The following is a 21,489-nucleotide window of genomic DNA, read 5'->3' on the forward strand; positions in this document are numbered from 1 at the left end:
CTCAGAAAGTAGTATGGGCCTGGTGAAAGCTGTAAACCCAGGTCCCCTTTGATCTGACTAATTATAGTGAAGCATGAAAAAAATGTTAATTGTTAATTAGTTCTTGGTTCCTGTTTTCCTTAGCATCATGCTTCTCTGCCCTGGTTCACTTAAGCTTTTGAGCACATGGTTGATGCCTCTTTAGAAACTCCATGACCACAGTAAGAGTAAGGTCCCATCCAGCTTGCACTCTTCATGTAGGTAAATGCAAGACAGCAGGAAACAATTAACCATGTTTTCCTCTTGCTTTTTTATTTTTGTGAAATGCCCAATTAATCATCCTTCATGGTGGTAATATGGTTGAGAATTTCCTAGATAGAGCCTATGGGAGGCCTCAATATATTTTGTAGGAAAACTATTCATAATTGTCAGGGGGAGAGGAAATGAAGCTATTTTATCCCAGTGTCCAATTTGTTTTAATGCACAAACTTTCCAAAATTTGAGTTTTAATTGAATTAGGCTGAAGGAAAAAAATCATTTTCTGATATAATGAAAAAAATATGGGTTGTTCAAAGTAAGGCAGTTTTAAACATTGTAATATAACAGAGTAATAGAATGAGACATTGGAAAGGATAATATTAGAGGTCAGTACTATAATGAAAGGTATCTTCATATATGAGATATTGTGGCTGAGTTGAAAGAATCCTGGACTGCAAATCAGAAGACTGTTAACTTCCTGTTGCTAACAGCAATAACACCAGTAATAAAAGAATTTACTGAGCACTTATTATGTGCTGAACATTGTGAGAAGCAATTCACTTTTAATCCTTACCTGTGATGTAAGTTTATTATTGTGTCATGCTATATATTAGGGAATGGAAGCTTAGGGAGAGTAAGGAATTTGCCAAATCAAGGCCATCCAGCACCCTGGAAGATCTAGAATAGTAACCTATTCTGTGTGACCACAGAGTTCGACTTAGAGCCTTGTGCTCTATTGCCTCATATTGTAACTTCTCATGGTCATAGAGAGGCAGAGACGGAGTGCTGGGTCTAGACCTCAGTGACCATGCTCTTATGGAAAATAGGGTAGAGAGAAGAAGCACGTGCTTACAGGGCAGTGGTTTTAAACTGGTCCTCAAACCAGAGTATCGGCATCACTTGGGAAGTACACATTCTTACAGTCTGCCCTAGACCTACTGGAAAACAAGCTCTGGAGGTAAGACCCAGGAATCTTGAGTTTTCCTAAGCTTTTCAGGTGATTCTGGTGTTCACCTGAGTTTGGGAAATACTGGTCTTGAGGACACAATCCAAATTTATTGGCCAACTTGAGTTTAAAAATGCATATTGAGTATTTTACCAAATGTTGAGCTTGGTTTTGGTAACCATGTTTAATTTGTTTTGAAATTTCAGATAATATTAAAATAGGTATAGAATTTTTTAGTTATCAAAAAGAGAATCATAAATTTTTAAAGTTTTGAGAGCAATCATTATACAGTTCATGGTTCTTTTCTTAAGACATTTATAATTTGATTAAGGAAACTAAGTAATTAGTTGAGGAAGTCACATTAACCTATCATCAGGTGTGTCAGGGAGGAGGAAACTCCCCCAACCCCCCACTCCTCTTGAGTTCTTATGGCTGGACTAATAGTAAAATTGACACAAGACCAGATTAACCAGAGAAAACCAACTTAATTCATGTGCATGGAAGACATAAAAGATGTTCAGGGAGAAATGATGAACCAGTCAGTGTTTTATACTTTTTAGAAAATGAAACAATAAGTTTGTGATTAATGGACTGGACAAAGAAGCTTATGTTTGGCTGCACATTATTAAAGAATCTAAACAGACATAGGGCTTGTGGTAATAAATTAGTAAAGAGTGATAAGGCTTGTTTATACAGGCTTTTTGGCCTTGGATTCTCTTACTCTAACCCCCTTGGATCAAGGAGGGCATCTTTCACAGGGGAGATTTATTTTCTGCATTTAAGGAGACAAGGGAGGGTCAATGTGTCCTTCTTGCACTGGCTGCTTATCAAGTAATTTTAATGCAAAGTAATCAATATGCCATTATGGGATATTTGGGGACAGCCTGCCCTGAGCCTTGACAGGTGCATACTAATGGAATATAGGAAATGAAAAAGTGCTTATGAGAAGTAGAATGAAGAATTTGGATGAATTTTAAAAACAGCATTTAAAGATGCAAAAGACTTTTTTTTTTTTTGCAAAAGGAGATGAAAAGGGATTTTGAGGACAGCACTGTGTCAGGACTGGGGGTCAAGGGAGAGGGAAGCTGGCACATCTACAATAATAAAAGTATAATATGCTAATTAGACCGAACAGCCGAATGACCTTCCGGACATCATTCCAGACATCCTTCGGGATGAAGCTATGGTGGCGGGGACCAAGGCAGAGGCAGTTAGGGGTGATCAGGCAGGCAGGCAGGCAGAGAGGTTAGGAGTGATGAGGCATGCAGGTGAGTGGTTAGGGGCGATGAGACAGGCAGGCAGAGGGATTAGGGTGATCAGGCTGGCAGGCAGGTGAGTGGTTAGGACCCAGCAGTCCTGGATTGTGAGAGGGTGTAGGCTGGGCAGAGGGACCCCACTGGTGCACGAATTCGTGCACTGGGCCTCTAGTCTATAGATAAAGGGACCAAACTGTAAAGAGGAGAATTTGGAAAGAAAGAATGGACCAGTTTGGATTTTGAGGAAACAATGTAAAAATCCTGAGCAAAACAGCACATTAGACAAGCTTTCAAGTAAGAATGTCATGTCAGAAGTGTGTGTGATTTGTATCAGCGAGGATCGTTTCAGCTTCAAGGAACTAAAAAGGAGAATTTATTGGCTCATATCACTGAAGTCCAAGTCTTTGGGCCTGCTGTGGATCCTCCCCTTCTTGCCATCTCTCTACCAGAGCTCCTTTCTCAGGGAATTATCCTTCTTGTGACAAAAATCTGGTGACCATGAGCTTCAGGCCTACATAAGATTCTCAGAAACCCAGGGGATGTCTTAGAATTGAACTTCGGGTTTAGATATGCTAGACCAGATCCATGTCTCTCTTGGAAGGGGGTGAATAGAGCCATTGACACCTGAACCTCCTGGGCTGAAAGTGGGAGTGGGGTGGTTCCACTCACTGTACTTTCCAATACCTGGAAGTGTAGGTATTGGAAAGGGGTGCCTAAGTCCTGGGTTGCAAAAATATTGAAGTAAATAAGAATAGAGAAAAGAAGATAAGCAAAGAGGCTGTTGCCCAGATCCAGGTACAGACTGATGAAGGCCTGACTTGGAGTCATTTCTGCAAAACCAGTGAGGACAAACTTTAACCACAATTGTAAAGAAATAATTACCCTGATTTTTCAAAGAAACATACCTCATTGTCATGCTTGGAGTATAGGAAAGATATTGGTTCGTGCACTTAATAGTCATGGTAAAGTTAAGAAGTTTGGAGATACTGCGAGCCTCACATTTCACCATGGGAGGTTTTGGAGTTGCTAGTGAGAGATCCAAGAGGCACTGTCCATCCTACAGCCTGAGATGTAAACTTCAGACATTCGCTCCCTGTGTCCTTCATCCTTGAATTCTTAGCACAGAGTTGGCAGGGCTTCTGTGCCTTTCTGTTTCCTTTGTTAAACTAGATATTTTAGGGCTTGTATATCCCTCCCATTGTAGCTAGCTATAAGCATTGAGAGCCAGGCTCTGTTTTGGATTTCCTAACCATAGCCTCACACTCTAATTTCTCAGAATTTCATTCTCTACTGATTTTCTCTCCTTCATTTTATCCTTTGAAATAAATAAATCTCAGGAGGAAAAGTGCCTTTCTAAAATTAAAAATATCCTGATACCCCCTGTCTATATGTAGATGGAAATGTGCAAAACTTTGGAACATGATTAACCCCTATTAGCTAGGTTGAGCCCACAGGGCAGGTGCTTGTAAATGGTCTTTATCTTAATGAAGCGGTTGACTGAGAAACAAAGTTTTCAGCTCGTTCTTAATTGGACAATAGATAACTCTGATCTTGGGAAAGTCACTGAATGGTTTGAGAAGAATCTCTAAAAACATTTGGAAAATAAAGTGATACTAAAATGTTAAATGCACCATAGGTTAATAAAGTTTCAGAGTAAAATGGGAATGTTCAATGGTTTATACCAGTAATTGATAAAACTCCAGGTGGGGTTGATTTATCCTGGTTCACTGAAGAAGCTTCCACTGTAGCTGAGAAGAGCAAAGCTTTACAAGTGTGTATGAGCACTAAAATCAGGCAGTGTTTTCACTAGAGTATTAATCATGGTATGAGTGGGAATTAAACTTGACAGCATGACAGAGAAGATGACATCAGAATTATTAAATTGAAAAGATTGCCACTCAAGTCAAATCAGATGTTATTACTATCATCTCTGGCACTCTCAAAACTATAAAGAGAGTGGAAAAATAAGCCCTAAGTTAAACAGCTGTGTGCTTCTCCTCCATTTTGGGGATTGTTGTCATTATATCAGAAGATTAAATATGAAATCAAAGCAGAAAGTCTTATCACTGATTGACTCCTATAAAAATATTAAAAATTTATTAGTTCCAAATGAATTTTCCCATGACAGTAATAAGTAAAAAGACATCTAATTGCACAAGAGAAGTAACTTATGCTAGTAAATTTGAACCAAGCATTCTGAAAATGTACCCTTTGCTCTTCTAAGAGGTTTGTTCCTCATGCAACTGTAGCATGAGAACATCTCTAGGGATGACATGAAATTCTTTACAGGGAATTTGGTACAGTTCCTGTAAATAGGAGTGTTCTCTCTTAATTTCTCTTCCTCAACCATGGTGAAGTTAGTAGAGCCCATGTATCAAGAATAAAATCAGTTCTTTCAGACCTCTCTCACCTTGACCTTTCCCTCTCCATAGTCTCAGTCAGTGCCAGTAACTGAAGCCCTTGTGGTTTAGTGATCACCAATTTCCTACCTCACTTTTGCTCCACATTACCATAAATCCTGAATCATGACGCAGTCTGCCTTTTGAGGATACTTTAGTAAGTGGGAGTTTGGCTTAAAGCCCATTAGTAGATTTGGAAAGTAGTTTACTTGTCAAGATGATGAGTAAAACGATCTATCACTAAATTCATACTTCCTTCTGAAGGTTAGTTGTTCAATTTTTCTGGCTCTGCAATTTAAAGCCAGCAGTTAGACTTGAGATAGGCCTTTGAATTTTAGATTGGGGAATGTTAGGATTTAAGTTAGTACAGAGGTTTTCTGTGGCCACCTGCAGCCTGCACACCAGAAATGCTGGCAATGCTATGGCCTTTGCTTCTGTGGACTGCGCTACACTCAGGGATTCCTGGAAAGTATAACCCTATTTCACGCTGTCCTGTCATTGAAAATGCCTGTGGAATGAGTGACATCTGGATCTCTGTGGTAGCCAGCAGGGCAACTGTTTTCTAAAATGGAGTACAATTAGCCTTTTCACTAACAGATTGCCTGCCGTCCTGCGGTGATTGTATTCAGTCTAGATTCATGAAGATGCACACTCTTTGCTATGCTCTCTACTGGTGAGTAACCCAGTCTGTTTTGTGCAGGAGGGGTGTTTTTCTTTGTCATACAGACAGTTGGTCCTTCTCTGAATTTGGGAGGTGTAAATGCCACTGCACGCATGTGTTTTGAAGTGGTGGGTTCTGAAAGAGCCTTGTTTACGGTCTGCTATATCACATTTCATAATGCTAGTCTTATCAAGGTATCAAGGAATTAAGTTGGCTGAGCTCTCCATCTTTCTCTCTTTCCCTCTATTCTCCCTTTTCCACAGAGTTATTATTCATTAAATATGTATCATGTACCAACCACTTTATAGCCATTATCTTATTTTACCTATACTTTTGCCCTGAGAGGTTTTCTTCATTGGCTCCAGTTGAAAAAACTGAAGCTCAGAAAAGTAAAATAACTCCTAAGATCACTTAGCTGGTAAGCAATTGATCCAGTATTTTAATTCCAGGTCAGTTGGGTTCCTGAAGCCTGAACTCTTTCCACAGCACTACTGGTCTTAACATTGGCTATATAACAGTATAACCTGGTGAGTTACCAAAAAAAATCCTCAATTACATTTACAAGCTTCTCATATCTCCAGCCCAAGCTTCCTGCCTGGCACTTAGTTGACACATTATAAATATTAATTTGATGCCCAGCAGTTTTGAAAGGTAGTAAGCAGTTTATAGTATTTGGGTCATGGAGTGACCATATAAACAAGTCCCAATATGGTTGTTGAAAGGAGATACGTCCTTGCTTCTTGTAGTACCACAACTCTTCTCTCTTTACTCCTAATTTCTAAAATGAGCATAATTTCTCTTTATGCCCATAAGTGAAATGTTTTGATCACTCAACAAATGCTTTGAGAAGTATAAAATGCAATATAAATAAAAGGTATTATTATAAAAAATAAAATTATAAGAGAAATATCATATATGATTGACTAGATTCACTAAATCCTGTTAAATAAAATCACAGGTCAGAGTGTAAGAGCTTTTAAGCTGAGAATACAGCTTCGTAAAGAGGTTCTGGGAGCCTCACACCCTAAATTCTGAAGAGATCCATTAACTCGAGATATATTTTTATGTTAATAAAATATGTTGCAAGGTCTTGAGGCAACACAGTGAAAGTACTTGGAAAAATATACTTTTCCCTGTTTGATCTACAATATCTGTTTCTAAAGGCCTATTTTTCTTTTAAGTCTGAAAGTTGATTGAGTTCAACTGCTTTCCATTGCTTTCTTTTACTAACAAATATGAATGTGAGATGGAAAAATGGGGTGCAGTCATTTCATGTTCTAACTTAATACCTAAGGATGATATATGGAGTGTACAGGCATGACAGTTCATAGTCTCATGATAAATGACTTTCCTGTTTCCGGCCCACGTGATTAGTGTTAATAAAAATAGAAAATTCTGAACTAATTAATTGGAAAAGGAATGCCCTTAGTCTCAGTCAGAGAAACATTTATTTTGGTACAGTGCCTTCCTTATGGGTAGCACTGAAAGACAGCTGGGACTAGTAATAGCCCTGCTAGTGGTAACAACAGCTTTTAAGACCAGGTAAATGAACTCAGTCTCCTCTTCGTTTGCACTTGTATTGCAACTCTGTCCTATTTATTCAGGGCATAAAAAAATATGCCTAAACAATTCTTGTGTCCTTTGGGATCAGTGAATAAAAAGGAAAAGGATAGAAGGAGAGGCCAAATCCCCCACAGGATCCTCTGTATTCCATTATTATATCTTTCCTTTTTTGTTATCTATTATTTCTTTATTTTTTTGTCTCTAGCTTTCCAACTTCTGGGACAGAAACAGCAGTTTGGATTTTATTTGAACTGGTGCTTACTTTTAATTTCCTGTTAATGTGGACTGTTTTGTTTTTGTTTTCATTTTTGTGGCTCTCTAAATAGAAGTTTATAATTTATTTCAGCTCTCCAAAGGTTGTATATAAAATCAGAGTCAGTCACTCAAAAAATAAATAAATAAACAAATCATAGCAGATTTCTTCATTCCTTTATATAGCTTTTAAATAAACATGCATATGAAATCATGGAATCATATTATTATACATATATTTTAAGGTCAATAGAGAGCTGAGAGATTATCACGTTCAAACCTTTTGAAGAAACATCAACTTAGGGAACTGAAGTATCTTGCCCAAGGTCCCTCTGCTCCTGCTTTCGGGCAGCACTGGGACCAAAATCCAGATCCCCTGACTTCAAGGTCATTGCTCCATCAAAGAGATTCTTTAGCTTATGAAATAGAAGAAACTATTAGCTTTGCAAAGCAACAACTCAAGGATTGTGCAGTAGTTTCCTAGATCTTCCAATTGTTAGGTCCTAATGTTATTGTTCAATGACTTCTGCACACTAGTTATGATATGAACATCAACCACAAAACCCTCTGCAGCAAAGAACGTATCAGCTTTGAACATTTTGTTGGCAGACATGTTTTCATAAGAGAGGAGAGACAGGAGTCTTTAAATGATTTGGGTCAGATCATGCATGAGAGTTGTGGCAAAAAGAAAAGTGAAGCCAACAGATCAAGGAAGGCATAGGAGCCACATCAGCTGAACAGGTTTCCATTAAGGAAGTTCTGTGCACATCTTCCAAATTCATAATGAAGGACATTGAATCTGAAGCAATATCTACAAAATCACAGGTGTTGAGTCTAAGTAGGGGGTATTGGTGGCAATTTATTTTTGAAAAATTACACCATGATAAATATCTAAAGACTTAAAAAATAATCAGAACCATTCATTGCATGGTCTTGGATCGGAGAGCTCTATTATTGAGAGCTCATGTTACTCTTCAGGAAGTAGGAATGTAGGGACTGGTCCTAGACACTGACAGTCTTATGGGGGTCATGTGTCAGGATAAAACTAATTGCAATTAACAGTCTATTAATGATCTAGCATGACATAATTATGGCTTTATTTGATAGAGAAGACTTTCTTCATGTGGCTATGTAATAGAATCAGAGTTTATCTAACCTGAATCTGCCTTAGACGTTTCATCTTTGATGGAAAAGAAGGACTTAATATGATAGGGAGAGAAGAGGTCATCGTGATAGTGTTAAGGGTGAGAGTGGGAAAAAGAACAAGCTGCTGGGATAAAAGGGAGAATCACTTCATCAGTTATCCATTACCTGTTCTCAGAATCTCATTAAGATTGTCAAAGGCTGATCTTTCACTTGGATAGGTTTATAATTCTCACTAAACTGGGGTAAATAGCAAAAGCAGTTAAAGAATGTTTTTTTCTTTTTATGTTACGTAAAGTCTTGCCCATAAAGTAACCTGCATGCACTTTACTGTGCAAAGCCTTTGATGCAATTCTATGGACCATATATATTAATTAATGTGGAAATCTGCTAACTGTTGTTGAATGCTTTTAAAGCATACAAGTACTTTCAAAGTCCAATACGATTAATTCATAAAACACGTCAATGAGGTATGTAGGTGTTGAGCCTTATTATTGTTGTCATTATCTTGCTTATTTCACAGTTGAGCACACTAAAATGCAAGAAGTTTAAGTGCTTTGCCCAGGAAACCAATAGTGCAGCTAGATCAGGACTGGAGAGCTTCAGGGTGAAAATCCTTTGTCTACTAAAAATTAAGCCAAAAAGACACTATAATGTTTTGATAATTGAGACATCTCTATTCCATATTTTGTTTATTTCTTGAATAATGTTGTAGAGGCATATAATATTTTCCAAACTGATTGATGGTCCATTTATCATTTTTAACAATTTTTGAAAGAAAGCTTTTTCAGGGTGGCCCTTTTTGTCTGTGTGATATTAAAGCTTCTTGGGTTATATGCTTAGTTTCTAACAAACAGCTGGCATTTTATTTATTGGTGAGTTAACTACATATCCTTCTTTGGCTAAAAAGGGCAAATATGCAGTTCATTGAACTGAATGTTGACCCTACGTAAGCTGTGGCTGCCTCCAAAGATTTTGTACAATAGTCTCTGTCATGTGCTGATTAAGTGCCATTGAATGGATCATCAAGAATAGTCAACCAACTTTTAGTAATCTTTCATTAGCAAAGACACAATTTTAATATTTTCTGTGGCTACCAACTTGTTCTGAGTCATTGAGGCAGAGTAATCCAGTGGGGAGCTAAAATGTTTTCTCCTTTGAAGTTAGACACTCTGACATGTTAGCACTTCTTTCTATTCTATAATAGGGGAGCAAAGTGATCCCTGCTTTTCAAGCTGGCGAGATTGCACTTCCACTTGTAGTAACAGATTGCAGTGCTTCTCTTCTTGACAAATCTCTTTAGGGTGGAGCGAGCCACCCTGACTGCAGTCATCACATTGGCAGGAATACTCAATGACCACTGCGGGTCATACATTTTACCCCCCAGCAACTGCTTCCACTAGGCAAATGGAATGGATTTGTATGTATGCTACCCATTTATAAGTGATAGTACAGGGCCACATTTTAAAAAATATTAGCTAACAGTCTATACTATACCAACTTCTGTTGGTAGCAAAGGCACTACTATTCCTACACAGTAATTTCATTGCTGCAGCTGGCCTTTCTGTAGAAACAACACTAAAACAAACAAAAGTCCTCTACCAAAAGGGAGACTGGAGACTCAATCAACAGTACTTACTGAGCACGGCACAGAAGACGGTGAGTGATGGCACTTCCAGATTCCTCCACTACCCTCCACTGATACTTAGTTTAGAAAGAGAACAGGACCGGTAAACAGCTATACTTGACACGGAGAAAGCTGTATGGGGAGAGTCTGGAAGTCTTGCATTCAACGGTTATGCTGCCACTGACCCAGCGAACTTTGTGGCCTTGAGCAGGTTACACACTCCTGGGTCTGTTTCCCTATCAGTAAAATAGGAGTGATAATAGCTTGGAGGGCTGTTCTGAGGACTAGAAATATTGTGAGGTGCCTTACATAGCTTGGAACATAGCAAAAACGTACAAACTGTTATTATTACTAACAACAATAATGGCACAAGCCAGCTAAGTGCCAAATTGGTGATACAAACATAAATGCTATTGAAGGTCAAAGCCAATTAAATTTATTTAACTACAATACCTAAATTTGTTCCCCTCTTTGTTTTATTTTAAATTTATCTTTATTGTTGAAAGTATTACAGATGTCCCCCTTTTTTTCCCCATTGACTCCCCGCCTCCCCCTAACATCCTTTCCCCAGGCCTTCAGCCCACTATTGTCTGTGTTAGCTTTTGTAAGTAATGCTGCTATGAACATAGAGGATGCATATATTCTTTCTGATTGGTGTTTCAGGCTTCTTAGGATATATTCCCAGAAGTGGGATCACTAGGTCAAATGGCAGTTCTATTTTTAATTTTTTTAGGAAACTCCACACTGTTTTCCATAGTGGTTGCACCAGTCTGCATTCCCACCAATAGTGCACTAGGGTTTCCCTTTCTCCACATCATTGCCAGCACTTGTGGTTTGTTGATTTTATTGATGGTAGCCATTCTGGCAGGTGTGAGGTGGTACCTCGTTGTTGTTTTTGTTTCTTTCTAATAATTTGTGATGTGAGCATTTTTTCATATGTCTCTTGGCCATTTGTCCTCCTTGGAGAAGGGTCTTTTTACTAGCTGTACTGGTTAATAATAGCAGATTTTGTAATCAAAGAAAACACGATAATTTCAAGAGAAACATTCAAAATGCTTTATTCAAAGTAATGTCCATCACTAGCTACACATTTCCCCAACTTTCAGGTAATTTGTGGATACCGTCCCAATAGAACTTTTCTTGTTTTGAGGCAAACCATTCAGAGACCCAAATTTCCACTTCTTTGTATGTGTTTTTTTTTTTACTTTTTTAAATTTTTTATTGATTAAGGTATTACATATGGGTTCTTATCACCCCATCCCCCCCCCCCTCAGGCCCCCATTCATGCTCTCACCCCCCTGGTGTCTGTGTCCATTGGTTAGGTTTATATGCATGCATACAAGTCCTTTAGTTGATCTCTCCCCCTTACCCCCACCCTCCTCTACCTTCGTATGTTTTGAAGTGCTGCTCAGAAAGTGCTTGTGCCATCGATCGGAACAAGTGGTAATCTGAAGGAGCAAGGTATGGTGAATACAGCGGGTGGGTTAATTCTTCCCAGGCAAGATCTTTTAACGAGTCTTTAACTGGTTTTGAAGTGTGAGATGGTGCATCATCATGAAGCAAAATTACTTTTCCATGTCTTCTGGAACATTCTGGTCATTTCACGATCAAAGTGTGGTTCAAATTGATTATTTGTTGTCGGTAGCACTCAGTATTAACAGTTTCACCGGGTTTTAGAAGCTCATAATACACCACACCTTCCTGATCCCACCAAATGCAGAGCATTGTCTTCTTTCCCAAGGGATTTGGCCTTGCAGTCAATGTTGATGGTCGACCTGGATCAACCCATGATTTTGTGCATTTGGGATTCTATAAATAAATCCACTTTTCATCGCCAGTCGCAATTCAATGCAAAAAAGACTTTCTTTCATGCCATTGAAGCAACATTTCACTGATAACTTTTTGGTTTTCTATTTGTCTTTTGTTCAGTTGACATGGGTTTTCCTTCCTTTAAAATCTTTCCCATCGCTTGTAAACTATCGGAAATTGTTTGCTGAGCAACGTGTAATCTTTCTGCAAGTTGTTTTTGAGTTTGACACGCATCTTCATCCAATAATGCTTTAATTGTTGGTCTTCAAACTCTTTCGGCTGACCTGGGACGTTCTTTGTCTTTCACATTGAAATCATCACTTTAAAGCGTTTAAACCAGCGTTCACAGTATCTGGAGATGGAGCATGTTCACCATAAGCTTCCCGAAGTATACGATAACTTTCAGCAGCACTTTTCTTCAAAATAAAGTAATGAATTAAAACTTTCTGCAAATGCTCTTTTTTTGGCATGAAATTCAACATTTTTAAGTGTAAAAATATCTATGATGTTAACACCTTCAGCAAATTTGACATATGAAGTTTTGAAGCTTGCTGTCAATACAACAAAATAGCATATATATCAAATCACATATATATCAACATATGTGTAACTCCATCTATTAAAAACAATCTGCATTATTAACTGGAACACCTAGTAGGTCTTCTGCCCATTTTTTGACTGGGTTGTTTGTCTTCCTTTTCTTGAGTTGTATGAGTACTTTATATATTTTGGATATTAACCCCTTATCAAATGTATCATTGGAAAATATGTTCTCCCATACAGTGGGTTCCCTTTTCAATTTGATACTTATTTCTTTTGCTGTGCAGAAGCTTTTTGTTTTAATGTAGTCCCATTTGTTTATTTTTCCTTTGTTTTTCTTTTCTTTTTTAATCTTTATTGTTGAGATTATTACAGATGTCCCTCTTTTTTCCCCCCATAGGTCCCCTCCACCCAGTTCCCACCCCACCCCAGACCCTTGCCACCCTATTGTCTATATCCATAGGTAATGCATACATGCATATAAGATCTTTGTCTAATCTCTTCCCACACACACCCCTGCATCCTCTTCTCTCTGAGTATTGTCAGTCTGTTCCATTTCCATGCCCCTGATTCTATTCCATTCACCAGTTTATTTTGTTCATCAGATTTTTTATGTGTTTGATTTTTAGATTCATTAGTTGATAGGTATGTATTTGTTGTCACTTTGTTGTTCATAATTTTTTATCTTTACCTTTTTCTTCTTCTTTCTTTTCTTAAAGAATATCCTTCAACATTTCATATAATACTGGTTTGGTGGTGATGAACTCCTTTAGCTTTTTCTTGTCTGTGAAGCTCTTTATCTGACCTTCAATTCTAAATGATACCTTTGCTGGGTAGAGTAATCTTGGTTGTAAGTCCTTGCTATTCATCACTTTGAATATTTCTTGCCACTCCCTTCTGGCCTGCATAGTTTCTGTGTGCACAGTCTTGTTGTAGTTGAGCCTTGATTGCTATTGGTGTCATTGGGAGTAATTGACTTCCAGGCCAATTGGTTGTGGGGACCAGTTGTGACTACAATGGGAGAGCTGCTGTGCAGGAGATACCCTTATGGAGCAGGTCTTGATTCAATGGGGCTTTGGTGCTCACTAAGTCTTCCCCTTGAGTGTGTCACTTATGGATGTAAAGAGTTGTAATCTGGTATGGTCTCACACTGACCACTGGGTACATTGGCTCTTGGGTCTCCAGGGAGGTGCCAAGTCAGCCACTGCCTGGGGCCATCCAGCAGGAGCTACAGAGATCTGCAGATTCCTCCTCTTTGTACAGGGTTTGGAAGTGTCCATGCAAGGCCCAGCTGTGAAGCAAGGCAGGCTGGTGCTGGTGGCAGCCTTGGGCCTTTTATTGATAGCTTTGGGGCTCCCTGACCCAGCTGCAGCTTGTTTGACAGGTTTTAGGCTGAGAAAGGACAGCCCATTCATATGCAAAAGCCGCTGTGCACAGCTTGGTCTGGGTTGTAAATTGGGTGGGGCGGGGTCTCAGGGAATCACCAGGGCAGTGCAAACAGAAATGGCTGCCAGTCAGCCCTGAACCAGGGAGATCCCAGCATGTGAACAATGACCACTGTGAGCACCCCTGTCTGGAAGAAATCCTCCCCCTGAGTCCCTGCCCCAATGCCAGACAGCCAAGTTTCTCCTTGTATGTGTCTGAGTCCCCCAGAGCCTCACCCAGCACTGGAGCTCAGAGCAAGTGAGAGCTTGTAAATTCAGTTCATGGTGCCTGCCTTTTAAGAGGAGCAGTTGGGTCTCCAGCAGCCTGTGTTTCACTCAGCCCCAATCTGTACTGGTTTTTACAGTCCGTAGTTCTTATGCCTTGTAGGGACTTCTTTCCCCAGCTCTGGGACCCTGGGCTGGGGATCTGGTGTGGGGCTGGGACTCCTCGCTCCTCTGGTTGGCCTCCATGGAGGGATATTCCTCCTGATTAAAAAAGCGGCACACCCGGGTGCCAGACCAGCCCGTTCTGCGCCTCAACACCTCCTACCAGTCTCAGTGCGCTTTCTTCTTTACCTCTCTAGTTGTAGAACTTCCACTCGGCCAGCTTTCCCGTGGTTCTGGATGATGGTTGGTCTGTATTTTAGTTGTAATTTTGATGTGATTGTGGGTGGGAGGCAGCAAGTACAGGCTTGCCTATGCTGCCACCTTAGTTCTCTGCCTCCTTTGTTTTTCTTACCATAGGCATTGTGTCAGTGAAAATTTTGCTACATGAGATGTCTGAGATCTTGCTGCCTATGGTTTCTTCTGTGATTTTTATGGTTTCACGACTTACATTTAAATCTTTATGCATTTTTAGTTTATTCTTATGTATGGTGTAAGTTGGTGATCTAGTTTCATTTTCTTTACATGTGGCTGTTTAATTGTTCCAACACCATTTATTGAAGAGACTATTTACTCCATTGTATGTTCTTGCCTTCTTTGTCAAAAATTAATTGAGCATAACGGCTTGGGTCAATTTATGGGTTCTCTGTTCTGTTCCTTTGATCTATTTGTATATGCCTGTTCTTGTGCCAGTACCAGGCTGTTTTGATTACAATGGCTTTGTAATATAGCTTGATACCTGGTAATGTGATCCCTCCACCTTTGTTATTTTTTCTCAAGATTGCTGTGGCTTTTTGGAGTCTTTTTGGGTTCCACATAAATTTTTGGAGTTTTTGCTCTAAATCTGTAAAATATGCCATTGGTATTTTAATAGGGATTGCATTAAATCTGTAGATTGCTTTGGATAGTATGGGCATTTTAATGATGTTAATTCTACCAATCTATGAACATGGTATATTCTTCCACGTGTTTATATCTTCTTCTATCTCTTTTACAATATCTAGATGTTTAAACATTGGGCTCATTCATAATTTTTCTTTAGTTCTGTCCCTGAAAATGTACTGTTTTTCATATCTGCCTTCATATTAGCTAGCTCCTAATTATTCACAGTGGTGGAAACCAATATAAATAATTGAAACTCCAAGGAAGAACATGGCAAGAAGTTATTTTAGTCTATTTTCTTGTCCAGTCTTGCCTTTACCAGAATTCTACCAGAAATCTAATATGCAACAAAATGAACTGTGTTTGTTTTTTATCTTTCTTTCCCTATTTCTCTTTTTATCTTCCTTTCACTATTTCTTCCCAAGGTGCTTCTAATGACTTGTGAAACAAATAAAAGATGACTGTCCATTACTTTGGGGTAAGAACAGATTTCCCTTGAATCACTTATAAATTATGTAATTAATTGTAGAATATCTGAAAAATAGCCAAACCTATTTCTCTGAATCTAATATACAAATAAAATTGTCAGAGTATTAAAATGCCTCTAAGGCATTGTTCAATTAGAAAATGGTGGTGTTAATAATACAAATTGAGATATACTAAAAATATTCCTATTTGTGTTTTATATGTAACATGATTTTTTTTCCTGATGATTTATCTTCCTTCACATTTTGCATAATCTAATGTTACATATAGTTGGTATTTCCTAATCAGAATTGACTAATGAGGGGAAAGTGACCCTGAAGGATTGGAAAAACCTTTCTGGAACTGAAAATTTGCCATGGAAAACCCACAGACTTACAAGTGAATGACTGTGAATGGCTATAGATGAAAACTGACATGTTTGGTCACTTGTTTTTATCATTCTAAATATCAGTAAGTGCTCTCTTGCTATATTAGAAAGGGGAGAAAAATCCATCAGTTGTTCTGAAGGTTAGAGTGATGATTGGCAGCCACATACCCAAATCTGTAGGGAACTTGCCTACCACACACAGACCCTCCCATTTTGATATTCACCTCCCCTCCCCCAGGTGAGAACTTCTGCATATATTGAAGTATATTGCCGAGAGTGGTTTATTGCAAATGTGGATGTGATAAAGGCTGTAATTAAATTCCTCATAACTGACTAAGGCCGCCTACTATAATGCTTCATTCTGTTACAGGAAGTTTGAGTTAATGGGAAAATACCTACATGTTGAAATAAATCATCCCAGTACATGAAGGGAGAGAGGAAAAAAATAAAATAGTGGTTCTCAACCTTCCTAATGCCGCGACCCTTTAATACAGTTCCTCATGTTGTGGTGACCCCCAACCATAAAATTATTTTCGTTGCTACTTCATAACTGTAATTTTGCTACTGTTATGAATCGTAATGTAAATATCTGATATGCAGGATGTATTTTCATTGTTACAAATTAAACATAATTAAAGCATAGTGATTAATCACAAAAACAATATGTAATTATATATGTGTTTTCTGATGGTCTTCGGCGACCCCTGTGAAAGGGTCGTTGGACCTCCAAAGGGGTCCCGACCCACAGGTTGAGAACCGCTGGAATAAAAGGAGAGGGAAGAAAAGAAAGGCAGGAAGGTCTGGTGATTTTCCAACAGTGGCTGATTTTCCCCAGGAGAATCCACACTATTTATAATTCAGCATCATGTGTTCATTGAAGAAATTATTTTTCTGACCAGCCAGGGTTTCCTCTCATTAAATTTTGTTACCACTGCAGCAAACTAAAGCAAGATTTAGAAAACTATAGTTGGAAAGTAGAACTAAAAAGTACATGTATAATTGTATTCCTCCAAATAAATCTTTTTAAACTGAGAAAATAACTTATTATTCAACTAAGAAGATTACTAATAATTCTTCTGGCTGTGATCAGCAATATCCTTCTTCCTTATGGAGTGCCAGACTTTAAAGCACCTTGAACACCTAAAGTCTCCTCTAAATGTTAAAAGGCAAACTGAGCTCAGCTAGTCTCACATCACTCTCTGGTATAGCAGTAATAGGGAGATAGATTCTGGGAAGCAGGTAGTGGCTGAATTTCTTAGCCACTTCGTATTCTCAGTCAATAAATTATTTGCATTGGTAACTCCATCTTCTTCATCTCTGATTTATTTTTGGTGCTTTTGTAAAATCCTAAATTGGGTCTACTTTGATCCTGAAACCAATGAAGAAAACTGCATCAGTGTTTCATCTTAAAAATTAAAATTAACAGTGCTTAATATGAAGTAAGTACTTAATAAATATGGACTGCATAATTATTGAACAAATATTTTGAAATATTTTCCTTTAGTCCTTTTTTACTATGAACTAAAACACTATATTTTAATTACATCTTATCCAGTTTTTCATTGCTTGATTTTTTCAATAGCTATAATAAAATTAGCATTTACCCCATTTGTTAGACATTTTTTGCAAATACTTTTAATTACAAAACTAATACTAATTGGGTAAACTTAAAAGTATAGGCAAACTAAAATAAGAGGGAAAACTAACCCATAATACTCATTAATAATTTGCCACATATCCATTCACATATCCTACCTAATAAAAGGGAATATGCTAATTGACCCTCACATCATAACAAAGATGGTGGTACCCACAGCCAATAAGGAGAGAATATGCTAATTGACTGCCCCGCCCTCAAATATGGTGACACCCATAGCCACAAGATGGTGGCACCCAGTCCCATCAGCCCTGCTGGGGCAGCAGGCATACGGCAAGGCTGGGCGCACCCCCAGACGAACCTGGCCTTGCTGTGTGCCTGCCACCAGAGTCCCCCAGTCCTCTCAGCCCCCCAGCAGCCCAGGGCTGGCCCAAGGCACAGGCAAACCTCAGATGGCGGCTGCCCAGCTGATGCCCAAGGTGCAGGCAAGCCTCAGCTGTCAGCTGCCCAGCCACCCAGGGCTGCCCAAGGCTCAGGTAACCAGGGCTGGCCAAGGCTTGTGCTGCCGGCAGTGGCAGCAGCAGAGGTGTGATGGGGGTGTTGCCTTCCCCTGATCACCAGGTTGCCTCCTGCCCCTGAGAGCTCCTGGACTGTGAGAGGGGGCAGGCCAGGCTGAGGGACCACCCCTCCAGTGGATGAATTTTCATGCACTGGGCCTCTAGTAAACATATAAATAAATATATTAGAGGCCCAGTGCATGAAATTTGTGCACTGGGGGGTGGGGTGTCCCTCAGCCCAGCCTGCACCCTCTCCAATCTGGGACCCCTTGGGGGATGTCTGACTGTGGGATCGGGCCTAAACTGGCATTCGGACATCCCTCTCACAATCCGGGACTGCTGGCTCCTAACCGTTCTCCTACCTGCCAGCCTGATCACCCCCTAACTGCTCCCCTGCCAGCCTGATTGATGCCTAACTGCTCCCTTGCCAGCCTGATCACCCCCAACTGCCCTCCCCTACCAGCCCAATCACCCCCAACCACCCTCCCCTACCAGCTCGATCACCCCCAACTGCCCTCGCCTGCCAGCCTGATCTTGCCCCCAACTGCCCTTCCCTGCTGGCCTGATGGCCCCCAACTGCCCTACCCTGCAGGCCTGATCTCATCCCTAACTGCCCTCCCCTGAAGGCCTGATCTTACACCCAACCGCCCTCCCCTGCTAGCCTGATGGCTCCCAACTGCCCTCCCCTGCCAGCCTAATCACCCACAACTGCCTTCCCCTGCCGGCCATCTTGATGAAGTCACATGATGCCACCTAGGCTTTTATTATATAGGATAACTCATAGATGAAATTATTTGTGCCAGTTAATATAATTTTAATAGCTAAATAGTGCTTGTCTCTATGGATATGACATAGTCATTCATTATGCTATCAGTATTTGGTTATTCCAGTTTTCAATATGAAAATAGCATTGTAATATGGACCTTTTATTGGACCTTCAAAAATAATTTCAAATTATATGATTCTAAGATTTTTTTTATTTTAATAAGATTGGTGAGAGATAAGATTGCAGTCTTGTGTTTACTTCATGTTAATAATCATTACATAATCATATAATAATTTGCCTAATTCTTCTTTGACTTACCATCTACAAGTCTTTCTTCCTATGGGGATTTTTTTTTTGAAGGGTGTTCTCTTTAACCAAGGAGTCCCTATGAGAGGTAAGCAGTTTAGTGGCCCACACAAAGATATTCCTGTTGTGGCATTTTCTCTGAGACCAATTAAGACAAGCCCTTTTGGGATGACAGTAAATGGCCTTCCTCTAGGTGTATGGGGCAGTGCTTAACCAGCTGAGCCATACCAGCCAGGGAAGACCTTTGCTATGAATATATATAATTTTTAGTTAACTTCTGCCTACGGTTGCCTCAGTGTTCAAAAGATGTTTCTGGAATTATTTCCTGTCTCACTCTAAAAAGATATCTGGCCGAAACCAGCATATCTGGACAACACTCTAACCAACTGAGAATAGTAGTACTCTTATTTTCTTTAACCTAAGATTGCATTAACTAGCTAATAGATGTTTGAAACTATTGAATATGTTGGGAACATAGTTCCTAAGTTAGGGGAATTAATTCTTTAGAAGCCACAGAGACAAGAAGACCCTAGAATTTTTGAGCTCTCACTCATGCAGTGTCTAGGAATTGCCTGGCTGAATGTCTTGTTAATGATTGATTGAGATGCCACTACCTGTCTCAGGCCTCTCTAAAAATTGGTATTAATAAAGCCATCTAAATGCTTCAGAAAAGAAGTGATTGCAAAGGATCATTATTGTATGGCTGCAGTCAATAACCTGGCAGGTGTTTTTCTCTGTGGTTTCTGATTTCTTTGAAATCCCATGAGAATAAGGAATCTCTCAGGTGATCAGATCTTTAACCCTTCTTTTATTGCCATAGCAACCAAATCTGTCTTTACTACTCACGTTAGTTAATTAATCCTGATCCCTGATTTATGTTGTTTGACAGCAGCCATCCCTAAAGATTACTGGTTCTTTGTTCTTCTATAGCCCATAAGTGCCACTATTAAGAGACAGTATTCCGAGATAAAATACACACGAAATTACCTGAAGGACTCCTTCAGTATGTGAGTCTGAGATCTCATTTTAGGATAATTAGCTTGAATAATAGCTAAAGCTATGTTGTTCCCCATTGTATGTTATTGATAGAGGAGAGAAACAAGTGCACAATTTCCAGTTCTCTGGAAATAGGTCATGTACTTTATTTCTGTAGTGAATAAATGTTTAAAACCCAAATCAAGACATTAGGTTTGACTAAAGACTGTCTTTTTTCCTGATATTTGAATTTATTTGTAGTCTTTCAAATGTTACAGAAATAAAATCATAAGTAGTTACATCTTTAGTTAATACACTTCATTGAATAGAATTAAAGAACTTTGTATTTGAGCTTTTTTGCATTTTTTGAAGCAGTTTGGTATTAAAACATATTTTTTACATGCATCTTTTCATATGAAGTCCACTACTACAGTTCATCTAAAATTCAATAGTAATAGTCTTCAGCAACTTTGGATTTTGAGTTTATCTTAAATTTCATTTGACTTGTATTTCTGTCTAGTTAACTACTTTTACTTTATTATTCTTGGTCAAATGTGAAATGATGACTATCATTTACTCTTTTATATAGGGTGCGTTTGCTAGCATCAGTCCTTTAAACTTGTTGATTTGTATAAAAATTACCACTGGAAAGATTTAATTGGCCCCAAAATATCACTTCTAATTTGATATCTATTTATTCTCACTGGTGTTTCTGTGCTGAACTGGAGATTTGTTAAAAATGTGTCACTCCTTTGAGTTCCAATTCATGAACTACTTCATCACTGAGCTTATAAGAAAGAAATGTTAATCACTGACCTACTTGAAAACTCACCTTTTATGAACATTTCCCTTGCTCATAAATCCCTTTGGGTCTGGCATATTTTTACTTCTGTAGAGTTTGTGACTATATAAATTACGACTCCAAGTTCTAATTCTCATCATAACCTTGTCAACAGCAGCATGAGGGTTGCCACAGCTCCATGTCCAATCAGCACCAACATGTTAGGCTTGCTCAATTTGCATATCTAGAAAACTTGCAGCTAGATCAGCAGAAGTAGCAGACTACCCACAGTCCACAGTGTGCATTTATCATATCTTGGAGTAAATCAGGGTTTGTTAACTTGCACATGGCCAATTATAATATGGACTATCACAGGCACACACCTAGAGATTAAGGTACTATGACCTTTAGCCCTACCCCAAATTAATATTTTTATTAAAAGTATGTTAATCGGAAAATTTAGATAGATTAGATAATTTCATATTAGATAGTTTTTGATATGTTCAATAGTTTTGTAATCAATATATACAC

The 21,489-nt window shown here is 38.9% G+C and overlaps 1 protein-coding gene across 2 annotated transcripts in view; it reads left to right on the forward strand.

Moving 5' to 3' along the window:
- Positions 1-21,489, forward strand: part of LHFPL6 (LHFPL tetraspan subfamily member 6) — a 243,909-nt gene that overhangs the window by 116,780 nt on the left and 105,640 nt on the right. The gene's annotated exons all lie outside the window — the stretch shown is intronic.

This window comes from Myotis nattereri (genome assembly GCF_964212035.1).
Source record: "Myotis nattereri genome assembly, chromosome: 2".
NCBI classification, from domain to species: Eukaryota; Metazoa; Chordata; class Mammalia; order Chiroptera; family Vespertilionidae; genus Myotis; species Myotis nattereri.